The 12,917-nt window shown below is 39.8% G+C and overlaps 1 protein-coding gene across 6 annotated transcripts in view; it reads left to right on the top strand.

The window, feature by feature from the left end:
* ARPP21 (cAMP regulated phosphoprotein 21) overlaps positions 1 to 12,917 on the top strand; it is a 468,982-nt gene that overhangs the window by 318,004 nt on the left and 138,061 nt on the right. For all 6 annotated transcript variants that reach the window (XM_087892466.1, XM_087892468.1, XM_087892467.1 and 3 more), the window contains one exon: positions 9,466 to 9,543. The gene's annotated coding sequence lies outside the window, so the exon portion shown is untranslated. The remainder of the gene's footprint in view (positions 1 to 9,465; positions 9,544 to 12,917) is intronic.

Here is a 12,917-nt window from a genome sequence, read left to right as displayed (position 1 = left end):
GTGACATGGTTGTTAAGAATGCTGCACAGGCATAAATGTGAGGATGGTCATAAGTGTGAGGACCAGTCAAAAGTGCGAGGACCTGTCAGAAATGACTTTTTTCAGCCCTCTGAGTAGTCCCTATACATATAGCCATGGCCACCCGGTCACATGACCAGCTAGCCACGCCCACCCAGTCACATGACCTCCAAGCCACACCCACAAAATAAGCCATGCCCACAGAACAGGTAGTAAAAAATTTAGAACCCACCCTTGGTTGGGGGTCACCACAACATGAGGAACTGTATTAAAGGTCGCGGCATTAGAAAGGTTGAGAACCACTGCTCTAGAATACTACGAGGCTCACCCCGAAAAGCAAATGGCCCTAGTCTTTATAGATGCCCAAAAAGCATTCGATAATTTAAATTGGGATTTTATGATTGAACAAATTAAAATAATGAAATTTGGAATGAATTTTGAGAAAATGATGAAAACCATCTATAATAAACAAAGGGCTAATATAATATTAAATGGAGATATGACTAAACCATTCCAGATAAAGAAGGGGGTAAGACAAGGATGCCCCCTATCACCATTATTATTTATTATGGCCTTAGAAGTATTGTTAAATAGGATTAGAAAAAACAACGAAATAAAAGGGCTGAAGATTAGGAACGAGGAATATAAAATGCAGGCATTCGCCGATGACGTAGTGTTGATTGTGGAAGAGCCATTGAAATCTGGCAAAAAAATATTGGATGAATTAGGCAGGTATGGGGAGATGTCTGGATTTATTTATTTATTTATTTATTTTATTTTATTGAATTTCTATACCGCCCTACTCCCGAAGGACTCAGGGCGGTGCACAGCCATGAAATAAAACACATAGATATACAAAATTTAAAATCGAATAAAATGAATTAAATAAATTTGGCTGAATTAATCCCATAATTTAAAATACCCATATTTTAAAATACAGTAAAAATTTAAAATTTACACTTAAAAGGGAGAAGATTTAGGCGAGGCCAGCTTGATGAAATAGCAGCGTCTTCAGCTCGCGGCGGAAGGTGCGCAGGTCCGGAATCCTCCGTATCTCTGGGGGGAGCTCATTCCAGATCGTCGGTGCCCCCACAGAGAAGGCTCTCCCCCTAGGGGCCGACAGCCGACATTGTTTGGCCGACAGCACCTGGAGGAGCCCCTCTCTGTGGGAGCGTACTGGTCGGTGGGAGGCTATTGATGGTAGTAGGCGGTCCCGTAAGTAACCAGGTCCTAAGCCATGGAGCGCTTTAAAGGTGGTAACCAGAACCTTGAAGCGCACCCGGAAGACCACCGGGAGCCAGTGCAGCTCGCGCAGGAGAGGTGTTACATGGGAGCTCCACGTTGCTCCCATAACCACCCGCGCGGCCGCACTCTGCGCCAGTTGGAGCCTCCGGGTGCACCTCAAGGGGAGCCCCATGTAGAGAGCGTTACAATAGTCCAGACGAGAGGTGACGAGGGCATGAGTGACTGTGCGTAACGAGTCCCGATCTAGAAAGAATCAGGCGGACCTGATGAAAAATCCTCCCGGTCACGGCCGTCAAGTGCTCTTCTAAAGACAGCCGTGAATCCAGGAGGACGCCCAAGTTACGAACCCTTTCCGTGGGGGCCAATGATTTGCCCCCAATAGCCAGCGATGGCGCCAGCTGACTATATCGGGACGTCGGAAACCACAGCCATTCAGTCTTGGATGGGTTGAGCCTGAGCCCGTTTCTCCCCATCCAGATCCGTACGGCCTCCAGGCACTGGGACATCACTTCAAGGGCATCGTTGGGGTGGTCCGGGGTGGAGATGTACAGCTGAGTATCGTCAGCGTACACATGGTACTTCACCCCGAAACCACGGATGATCTCGCCCTTTACATAAATGTTGAACAAAAGGGGCGAGAGAACCGATCCCTGTGGCACCCCGCATATAAGGGGCCTCGGGGTCGATCTCTAAGTTGAACAAAGAAAAAACAAAGATGTTGGTAAAGAATTTGACAGAGAGACAAAAGGAAGAAATAGAGAAGATAATGGACTTACAAATTATCAAAAAAATCAAATACTTAGGAATATGGATAATGTCAAGATGGTCAGCCTGAAAGAGGATAATTATATACCCCTGATTAGGAAAACCAAACAAGACTTAGAAAGATGGGGAAACCTACAATTATCACTCCTAGGCCGGATAGCCTCATAAAGATGAACATCCTGCCTAAATTATTATACCTATTCCAAACTACTCCAATAAATTTAGATAAAAAAATTCTTTGCAGAATTGAACAAAATTACTAGGAAATTTGTTTGGGGAGGGAAAAAACCCAGAATTTCGCCAAAATCATTACAGGACAATAGAAGCAGGGGAGGCTTTGGACTCTCATCATGGGAAATCTACCTTAAAGCAACCAATTTAGTTTGGATAAAGGAATGGATCATTTTAGATAACAAAAGAATTTTGACTGTAGAAGGGCACGATCTACAGAGAGGCTGGCACGCGTATTTGTGGGACAAGGAAAAGGGGGGAAAAAATCATACTTCCACAGACACAGGCTACGGGATACACTATTACAAACGTGGAAGGAAATTGGGCTAAAACAACACATGAAGATTCCAAACTGGCTTTCAGTAATGGAAGCCATGATATATAGATAAAATGTACAGGTACAAGGATATTTTAGATAGTTGCAGAAATCTCAAAACAAATGAATCACTCAAAGAACAGGGCATCTACATTGACTGGTGGCCATATTTACAGATTAAATCTAGATATCAAAAAGATAAGGAGGAATTTATTTATTTATTTATTTATTTATTTATTTATTTATTTATTTATTTATTTATTGGAGTAGTTTGGAACAGGATTGAACAGATTTGACAAATTATTGACAGGCACAGAAAATAAAATACTATCCAAATTATATAATTACTTATTAGAATATGACAGAGCCAAGGTGGTGGTAAAGGAACAAATGACTGTATGGGCAAAAAACATAGGGCATAATATAAATTTGGCTGATTGGGAAATAATTTGGAATAGGAACTATAAATTGACAAGAGCGGTAACATTTAAACAAAATCAGTATAAAACGCTGTACAGATGGCACTTAGCTCCCTCAAGATTAGCCAAAATTTATCCAAATTTGAGACCAAATTGCTGGAAATGTGACCACCAACAGGGTACCTTTTTCCATATGTGGTGGACATGCCCTGAAGCAATCAAATATTGGGAAAAGATTCAAATTTGGATCCAGGAAGTGATTGAAAAAATATAGATTTGGCACCTGAAACCTTTCTCCTGGGAGTTCTAAAGAGGACATATGAGAAGAGAAAGAGATACTTAATTATACACATTATCACGGCAGCCAGAATAACATATGCACAGTATTGGAAAGAAAAAGGAATACCACCGGAAGAGCATTTAATTTGGAAAATTTTAGAATGCGCTGAGATGTGTAAATTAACATATGAGATTGATGAGAAAGAGGAATCAGAATATTATACGGGGTGTGGACTATGGTACAAATGGTTGGAAGATAGAATAAAGAAAGGAAAAGGAACAATTTAGATACCTAAATAAGGGAGTAAAATATGAGATATAATAAGTTAAGAATGTATTCAATCTGTATTTATATTAACACTGTCTAACTGATAGTTCATGTATTGTATTACTATGCAACTTAATAAAAAAATTTTTTAAAAGTTTATCTTGGACTCATCGGACCACAGGACATAGTTCCAGGAATTCATGTCCTAAGTCTGCTTGTCTGTAGCAAACTGTTTGCGGGATTTTTTGTGCATCATCTTTAGAAGAGGCTTCCTTCTGGGATGACAGCCCTGCAGACCAATTTGATGCAGTGTGTGGCATATGATCTGAGCACTGACAGAATGACCACCCGCCCCTTCAACCTCTGCAGCAATGCTGGCAGCACTCATACATCTATTTCCCAAAGCCAACTTCTGGATATGACACTGAGCATGGGCACTCAACTTCTTTGGTCAACCATGACGAGGCCTGTTCTGAGTGGAACCTGTCCTGTTAAACCACTGTATGGTCTTGGCCACCATCCTGCAGCTCAGTTTCAGGGTCTTGGCAATCTTCTTATAGCCTAGGCCGAGTGTCGGCTACCCAGGCTCTGGAGCCACATCTGCCTCTTTGGATCCTCTGCTGTGGCTCCCTATCCCATCACTGGCTGGCCCCGCCCTTCACCCTCCCCTCCCAGTCACTTCTCACCTGGCCTGAGAAGGTAAGGGTGACAGCAGGGGATGGAGAAGCAGCCAAGGCTGATTCACCGGTGCCTCATTTTTGCTGGAGCTTCTTCTGGCCATGTTGGTGCTGGGCATGCCTCGGTCACTTGGGGAGATGTGCAACCTGCTCTCCACCCCGAGACACTGGCCCAACCCAGCCACGACCGACTAACATGAGGGCTGGTGGGATGGGAATGGGATCAGGGAGGATGGGATGACGGAAAGGGGGATGGGCTCACAACGCCCAGCTGCAGCTTTAAGAAGCTCAGGGCAGCGGGAAAAAGGGCTGGCCCCACCGAACCTTGCATGCCCACCCCGAGGACCAGGCTTGGAGAAAGCCAGAGGGCCCTACACCAAAAGACAGTAACTCGTCAGCTGGTCTCCCTCTCTCTGTGTGTGTCTCTCTGTGTCTGTGTGTATGTGTGTGTCTGTATCTTGCGCTTTGTGAAGAAGGGGTTTGGGGTTTGAATGGACCGTGGCACCACAAACGCACTAAAAGCATGCAAGTTGAGAGAAGAGTCTTAAAAAGATAACTAGTTTAATAATACAAAACACATAAAAGCAAACCTACAAAAAGGCATCAACAGCCTAAAAGATTCTCCTCTTAGCAAAGTCCATTTGCTCTAGTCTTCATCCCAAAACGTGGGAGGTTCTCTGTATTGTTTGTCAGTCCTCTCCTGCAAGTCTTCTCAGGAGCAAGGCAGTGACTCAGCTCTTTGCAGTGACTTCAGCTCTGGAGGCTCTCGGCTGTACTCAACTGTCTCAGCTCACAGCTGTTCTCTCTCTCTCTGTCTCTCAGCGTCTCTCTGAGAGTCTGCGTGAGAGTCTCTCTCTGAGGATCTGAAGTGGCTGTAATTCTGCTGCTACTTATATACTGACCAAGTAGCCGCTGGAAAGCACAGGAAACTCAGAGCCAGGAAGCTGTGCTCTATTGGTTCATTCAAACCATGCAAACTAAACAATCAATTAGTTGCAGCAAAATACTAAGAGGTTTTTCCTCTGACACGCTTGCTCCCTATCTCTGTGCCTCTTCTCTCTCTCTCTTTCTCTCTCGGAAAGCTGGTGAGCTCTCCTTGGGGCTCTTCACTACTCCTTTTCTTTCTTCTTTTTGGAAATCCGGGCTGGCTGAGAAACAAGCACAAGCCACGGTAGAGGCTTCCCTGTTCCTCCTCCTCCCCCTCCTCCTCTCACAACCCCCTGGCCAGCTGTGGCGGGGCCGGAAGCATGCACACAAGCAGGGAGACATTCCTCAAGTGAGCATCCGGGCTTGGCCAAAGTGCAGCAAAGGCACATGCAGGGCAGCTAGGTGCTCACTTGAGAAGAGTCTCCCCGCTCATGTGCATGCTCCCAGCCCCACCACAGTTGGTCATGGGGTCATGAGAGTAGAAAGAGGTGGAGGAGGAGGAGGAGGGAAACCTCCACCAGCAGTGTGCAGTGGCAGCTAAAAAAGCCAACTGAATCCTAAATTGCATTAACAGAGGGATACAATCAAGATCAAGTGAGGTACTAATGCCACTCTATAAAGCCCTAAAGACCACATCAGTGGTGGGTTTCAAAAATTTTTACTACCGGTTCTCTAGGTGTGGCTTGATGGGTGTGGCATGGCATGATGGGCGTGGCTTGGTGGGCGTGGCAGGGGAAGGATACTGTAAAATCTTCATTCCCACCCCACTTCAGGGGAAGGATACTGTAAAATCTCAATTCCCTCCCCAATCCAGGGGAAGGTTATTGCAAAATCCCATTTCCTCCCAATCAGCTGGGACTTGGGAGGCAGAGAATAGATGGGGGCGGGGCCAGTCAGAATTTTTACTATCAGTTCTCCAAATTACTCCAAATTTTCACTATTGGTTCTCTAGAACTGGTCAGAACCTGCTAAAACCCACCTCTGGACCACACCTAGAGTACTGCATCCAGTTTTACCACACTATAAAAAAGATGTTGAGACTCTAGAAAAAGTGCAGAGGAGAGCAACCAGGATGATTAGGGGACTGGAGACTAAAACATATGAAGAATGGTTACATAAACTGGGCATGGCTAATCAAGTGAAGAGAAGGACCAGGGGAGACATAATAACAGTCTTCCAATACTTGAGGGGCTGCCACAGAGACGAGGGGGTCAAGTTGTTTTCTAAAGCACCTGAAGGCCAGTTAAGGAATAATGGATGGAAACTGACCAAGGAGAAATTCAACCTAGAAATGAGGAGGAACTTTCTGACCATGAGAACAATCAACCAATGGAATAGCTTGCATTCGGAAGTTGTGGGAGCTTCATCACTTGAGACTTTCAAGAAAAGATTGGACTGCATTTGTCAGAAATGGTGTAGGGTCTCCTGCTTGAGCGGGGGGGTTGGACTAGATGACCTTTCCAACTCTGTTGGATTTTTAAACAAATCAAGAGAAAATTATTTTGAGGAAATCAAGAAGCAAAAGTTCTAATTCATATTGATTTGAATATTGAATCATATTGATTCTAATTATAATAACCACTCCTTTCACTCCAAAAGAAGACAGATATTGAGAATGCAATTTTCATGCTCAGAACATGAGACATAGCTAAGAAGCAAATTCCAAATGGGATATTGTATCAAAATTCAATAAACATATATGCAAATTAATTTCAAAGTTTATTCTTAATTACGAATGAGGAAAAATATACATTTCTATATATATTTATATAGAATATATGTTGATCCTTATTAATATATATTAACATTATTTACATTAATATTAATATACATTTTATTCTTATTAATTATTGAAATTAACAGCCAAACAAATTTGATATAAAGATTAAGAAGGAAAATCATTTCCAGACTAACCAAATGAACATAGACATATCCAGCAATTTTTTTGTTCTACCTACAGTTTATGAAAGTAACATTTTCAAAATGAAAGTAACAATTTGAAACACTTCAGAGATGAAATGAATATGAAATGAAAATAACCAGGGGATTCATTTAGCAATAAATATTTATCATTCCAAATAATTAAATAGAAAAGAAAGGGTTTTTTTCCTCAAATAAATATCCATGAATTAGGTGAAATGCTCTTGCATCAACTGAGATTAAGTTAAAGCTAGCATTGGCAAAAAAAAAAAAAATATGAACAGGTAAAAAACAAATACTAATAGTCCTGAGAGGAAGAGAAACTTCTCCTGTGCTTCCAACAGAATTAGAATCTATAACATATTACTCTTATTTGCATAGGCTGAGTATGAATATTTCCAACTGAAAGATTCTCCTTCCATGGAATCTCCTCATGCTAATGAGGATTATAGAAAATCAGGCTTCTTAATCATTAACACTTCCATGTATTGAGAAGTTCCCCATAACAAGCACTCTGTACATATGAAAACAATATATTGAGAAGGAAGTCAGACAAACATGCTGACTGAAAAGGATTAGAAATTCTAAGCATTTTCACTAGGAAATAAGAGCCATTGGAGGAACTTGTATTGTTTCCTCATATTTACATTATTACCACTATGTCTTCTAAATTGATTCATCCTCAGTACAACAATTGGTTGAGCATACATCCCTAGGAGTAAGACAATTGACTCCTGCAGAATTTATTTCAGAATGCTCCTATATCAGTGTGCATTTATTTGAATATATAAGTACAAAAGAAAAGTTCGTGAGACAAAATGATTTTATGTTTAAATACCAAGGGAGAATCAATAATATTATAAATTGAATTCCTTATAGTATAGAGAATTCATATTGTCAATAGTTACTAACTGAATTATTAATATTGAGTATTTGTTCTCTTTCCCTGGAGTGGAACTTTTGTCTTTTGTTGGCTGGGATGTGTGTGCATGTGTCTGTTCTCTCTGTGTAAAATTTTACACAAGGCAGAAAAAAAAAAAACAATCAGCATCTAGATCAGCATAGATTAACTCCAAGGTTAACATCAGACCAACAATCAAGCAAACAATACCCCAATGTAGAAATTTCCAAAGAAGCCAACAGCAAATAGCTCAATCAAAGACTCTCTAAGACCAATACTGACAGGCCAGCCACTAGAATATAAACTGACAGCAAACAGAATTCTATACTAGCACTGATGATGTTACCTGATTTGGGTAATAAAACATCTGCAAGAAAACAAGCAAGCTCAGAGAGCACCAAGAACCCCTCAGAAAAAAAAAACCTGCAATAGATTCTAATATTTACCCCCAGGGATACAAATGATCCCAGATCTTCGTACTTTCCGTCGTGCACTTAAGACCTTTCTATTTCACAAAGCCGGGCTGGCATAAATCTCTTCTAATTGTTCTAAATCTTTATGCTGAAGATTCTTAACCGATGAACCAAATTGGCTTAATCATTTTATATTCACATTTTATATGTATGTTATTTTAACTGTTCACCACCCTGAGTCCTTCGGGAGAAGGGCAGTATAAAAATTAATTAATTAAATAATTAATTAAATAAATAAATAATAAGTGATAACAAGTAGGGAAACTGGGCAGTTTGTGAGATATTGTTAAAGAATTCGCAGAATAACCCTTTGAGTAGCAAGGGTGTGCACATGAAAGCAATTGAGAGCAGTTGCGAATAAACACAGCCAACACACAGATACGCTGAGTTGTGTTTACTTTCAGGAAATAATAATAAGGCACAATCCAATAAACAGTCCAGGTCATACACAGATAAAGCAGTAGATAGTAAAACAATAGTCCAGGGATAATCCCATAACAAAGTCTTCTTACCAGTCGTTGTAGTCATACACAATAAACAGTTGCAAACAGTAGCAAACACAGCAAAGGGCAGTAAAGAGCAGTAACGATCAGCAAAAAGAAACAAACTGTCTTTCAAGTTCCCTCTTAAGGACATTGGCTACAGAGCAAACCAATCAGGACACAGTATGATGCAATACAGCAATACAGTCTTAAAGCTATATTGAGGGTTTATATATTGCCAACCCAACAAGTTAGGTAATTATCATTTCCTAACAGATATATTTAGAGCTATTTAGTCTATTTAGCTATTTAGTCTGCTTTTTGTTGGGGAAATATCTTAAATTCAGGATCACTTTCCTTTGGATAAAAGCATTATGCTGTTCTTTTTTTAATAGAATTTATTAATGTCCAGACATTTACGATAATCATGGCACAGGTACTCTTAATGCGGCAGTTTGTCAAGAATGATCATCAGTTGTTGGAGATTGAGCATTTTCATTTAGATGTGATAAAGTGGTAAAATGACAATTTTTACTTTAAACAGGAAGAAAATTGAAAGTTGCAGAATATCAGAGGTTGAGCTTAAATCTTCCAGATCCATCTTTTGAAAATGGTTTTGCAGGTATGAGGTAAACCATTACAAAGTTGTTCTAACTATGTTTAATGTATTCTTTTCAGAAGGATACAGAAGTCAATTATATCCTTGGTGAAGGCCCTTCCCATCCCTAATCTCAGCTCAGGGTAGCTTCATTGCTAAAAGATCCAAATGTCTCTAACTTGATCAACCAACTCAAGCATCTTACTCAGGTAGTGGTGTTGATCACAAACATAACTAATAATTTCTATTTTTTCATTCCTGCTTCTAACAACATATTTTTTTTACCCTCTGGAGACAGTTTAACTGTCTTTTTCTACTAAATATAATAAACCCTGAGGAACATGGTGTTGAGCTAACAGATGATTGGCAAAACTTTACCAAATAACTTGTCCTTACCCTCAGTTTTATGCATATAAGTGCAAGTACAAAAGAATTAGATCGAACAGTATCCTAGATGCTTCTAAATAATATAATTCTAATATGTCAAGAGTCTGAACTAAAGAGAAGTGTAATCATGATTCTCTGGTCTTTAAAATATAATAAAAATGTGAAATTCTTTATATGTTTCCTTTGATTTCATTCATATATAGCAAATTGCAAAATGGGTAATACATCATTTGTTTGTTAACTTGTTCATTTATGCTTTGGGGCCTTTTGATTAGAAATAAAATTGAAATGAATTTATGCAGTTTATATTCAGACTGCTCATCTGGATCAATAGCAGACTGTATATACAGTATACATACAATATAATGTATACACAGAAATACATTTAAGATGGTTTGAGCACATAATTTAATAAACTACACCAGGGGTGTGTTCTAAATTTTTTTACTACCGGTTCTGTGGGTGTGGCTTATTTTGTGGGCATAGTTTGATGGTCATGTGACAATTCTTTAGGATTTAGCAGAGGTACTGGTCTACCAGGCTTTTAACTGCTTGCAGAACCGTACCCATCTGTTTTTGGAGCATACCGGTCTACCCATTTGTTTTTGGAGCACACTGATCTACCCATTTATTTTTGGAGTGCACTGGTCTACCATCATACTGCCTTTTACTGCTGATCAGCCGTAGGGCGGCCCTTTGAAGCGCTGCTGCAGGAGTTTAAATAGTTTTTTGCCGCTCTACCACCACAAAGAGCATCGGAAACCACTTTCAGGCAGCTTGTCCTCAATTGCCAATCTATCACCACTGAGCGGTTTACAAGGAGCGGATCGGTTCTAGCTGATCAGTTGGGAGGCTTCTTGGCTTCTCAATTTAAAGCTAAGGTGTCTTGTTTTTTTTTTTCCTCTTGTTTGTCAAGTGAGCCCTGATTTTTTCCTTCTAGCCGATCAGCTGGGACTCGGGAGGCAGCAAATAGATTGGGGTTGGGGCGGGGCCAGGCAGAGGTGGTATTTACCGGTTCTCCGAACTAATCAAAATTTCCACTACCAGTTCGCAAGAACCGGGGAGAACCGGTAGCAACCCACCACTGAACTACACCCATTATGGTGTCCAAAACTACAGCCCTCCAAAGAACTAGGAAACAAAACTTTGCAACAATTGAAGTTAGAATCTCATCTTGACTATCCGTATTAAATACATGTTCAGTTTCTGATAGATCCATGAGAAACTGAACATGAATGTCCATTTGGCAGGATTTACAAAACCACAGTTAATTATCGAATCTGTAAAACGTAATAGAATCGCTATTGCTAAGATTCCATTCCATTGTTGATCACTTTGCTTTAAACCATTTAATTATTTTAAATGTCATTTCTTGAGAAAGTTATGAATGTTTGGTCACTATTAGAAGTTAACTATTAATCCTTTGAGATTATAGGATTTTTACTCACTAAGTACTTTATCCAGCAATAGAATCCTTAAAAATGATCAATGGCTGGACAGATAAATCACTAAATAAATATAAAACAAATGCATTCTTTTCCAGTCAATTTCAAAAATAATTTCCCTGTGGATAATAGTATTTAAATTGATTTCAGTTTATATTTTTCTTTATGAAATATAAATTGCTTTGTGTAGGCTACCAATTTATAATTTTCTAAGAATACATATTGTAATAATGAATTATATCTGAGTTTTTTTCTTTCAGATAATTTGTACATAGTATGATGAAAGCAGAAACATCTAATATTCTTTTCTTTTTTTGGTCTCTGATTTTGAATGTACTTTTCAAATATAAAAAAATATAGAAAAGTTCAGTTCACCTAACTATGAAAATATGTAATTAAGGCATTAATTATTATGATGATCCCTGACTTCGTGCCATTACATTCTAAATACAGGTTAATTTGAATTTCAGGCACCTTTCTAACTTTAATTATAACTTTGTCATATATTAAGTATGTGGCTGATATGACATAGAGTCACAAACAATATGTATGTAAGGAGAAGCATCTGGCAGATAATAACCCAAGACAGGTGTGGCAGGGGTTGCAACATGTAACCAATTATAAGGGAAATATGATGAAAACAGCTTCTTTGCCTGCTTTGAGGTTAAAATACCTGTCTCTGTGGCTGTAGCTCAAAGGCCCTCTAATCTCCAGCCACTAACCATGCATGAACATCAAGTCAGAACTGTGCTGAAGGCCGTAAATCCCAACAAAGCTGTAGGTCCAGACAGAGTGCTAGGGAAAGTGTTAAAACCCTGCACTGACCAATTAACAGGGGTCCTGACAAGGATTTTTAACATCTCCCTGCAATTGGCTAGAGTTCCATCTTGCTTGAAAGCAGCCACAATCATTCCAGTTCTGAAGAAAGCAGCCATAAACAGGCTGAATGACTATAGACCCATTGCACTGATGTCTATAGTGATGAAGTGCTTTGAGAGACTGTTTCTACAACACTTCAGGTCCTGTCTTCCACTAAATTTTGATCAACACCAGTTTGCTTATAGAAGCAACAGGTCAACAGAAGACGCCATCATCACTGCTTTACATACTGCATTGAGACACCTCAAGAAATTTGGGAACTATGTCGAAATGTTTTTTACAGACTACAGTTCGGGCTTTAATACCATCTTACCAAACATTCTCACTGAAAAGCTGACTGACCTGAATTTCCCTCCCCTTGTTTGTGACTGGACCAAAGACTTCCTGATGGACTGTCCACAAACAATAAGAGTTGGGTCTCTGACATCTTCCATCCTGAAGATCAAAACAGGCTCCCGTCAGGGCTGCATGCTCAGCCCGTTCTTGTACTCGCTGTATACATAAGTCTCATATTCTCGAATCTATTTAACACCATAATAAAGTTTGCAGATGACACAATGGTGTTGGGGATTATAACTGGAGGGGGCGAATCAGCATATAAGGAAGAAATCTAGAAGGTATCCATATGGTGTTCAAAAAACAACTTAAATTAAATACTAGCAAACCAAAGGAAATGGTGCTAGATTT

Source organism: Pantherophis guttatus, chromosome 4 (genome assembly GCF_059756535.1).
Source record: "Pantherophis guttatus breed Tessera chromosome 4, ASM5975653v1, whole genome shotgun sequence".
Taxonomy (NCBI): Eukaryota; Metazoa; Chordata; class Lepidosauria; order Squamata; family Colubridae; genus Pantherophis; species Pantherophis guttatus.
Note: the sequence above shows the minus strand (reverse complement) of the source record. Positions and strands in the feature narration are given on the sequence as shown.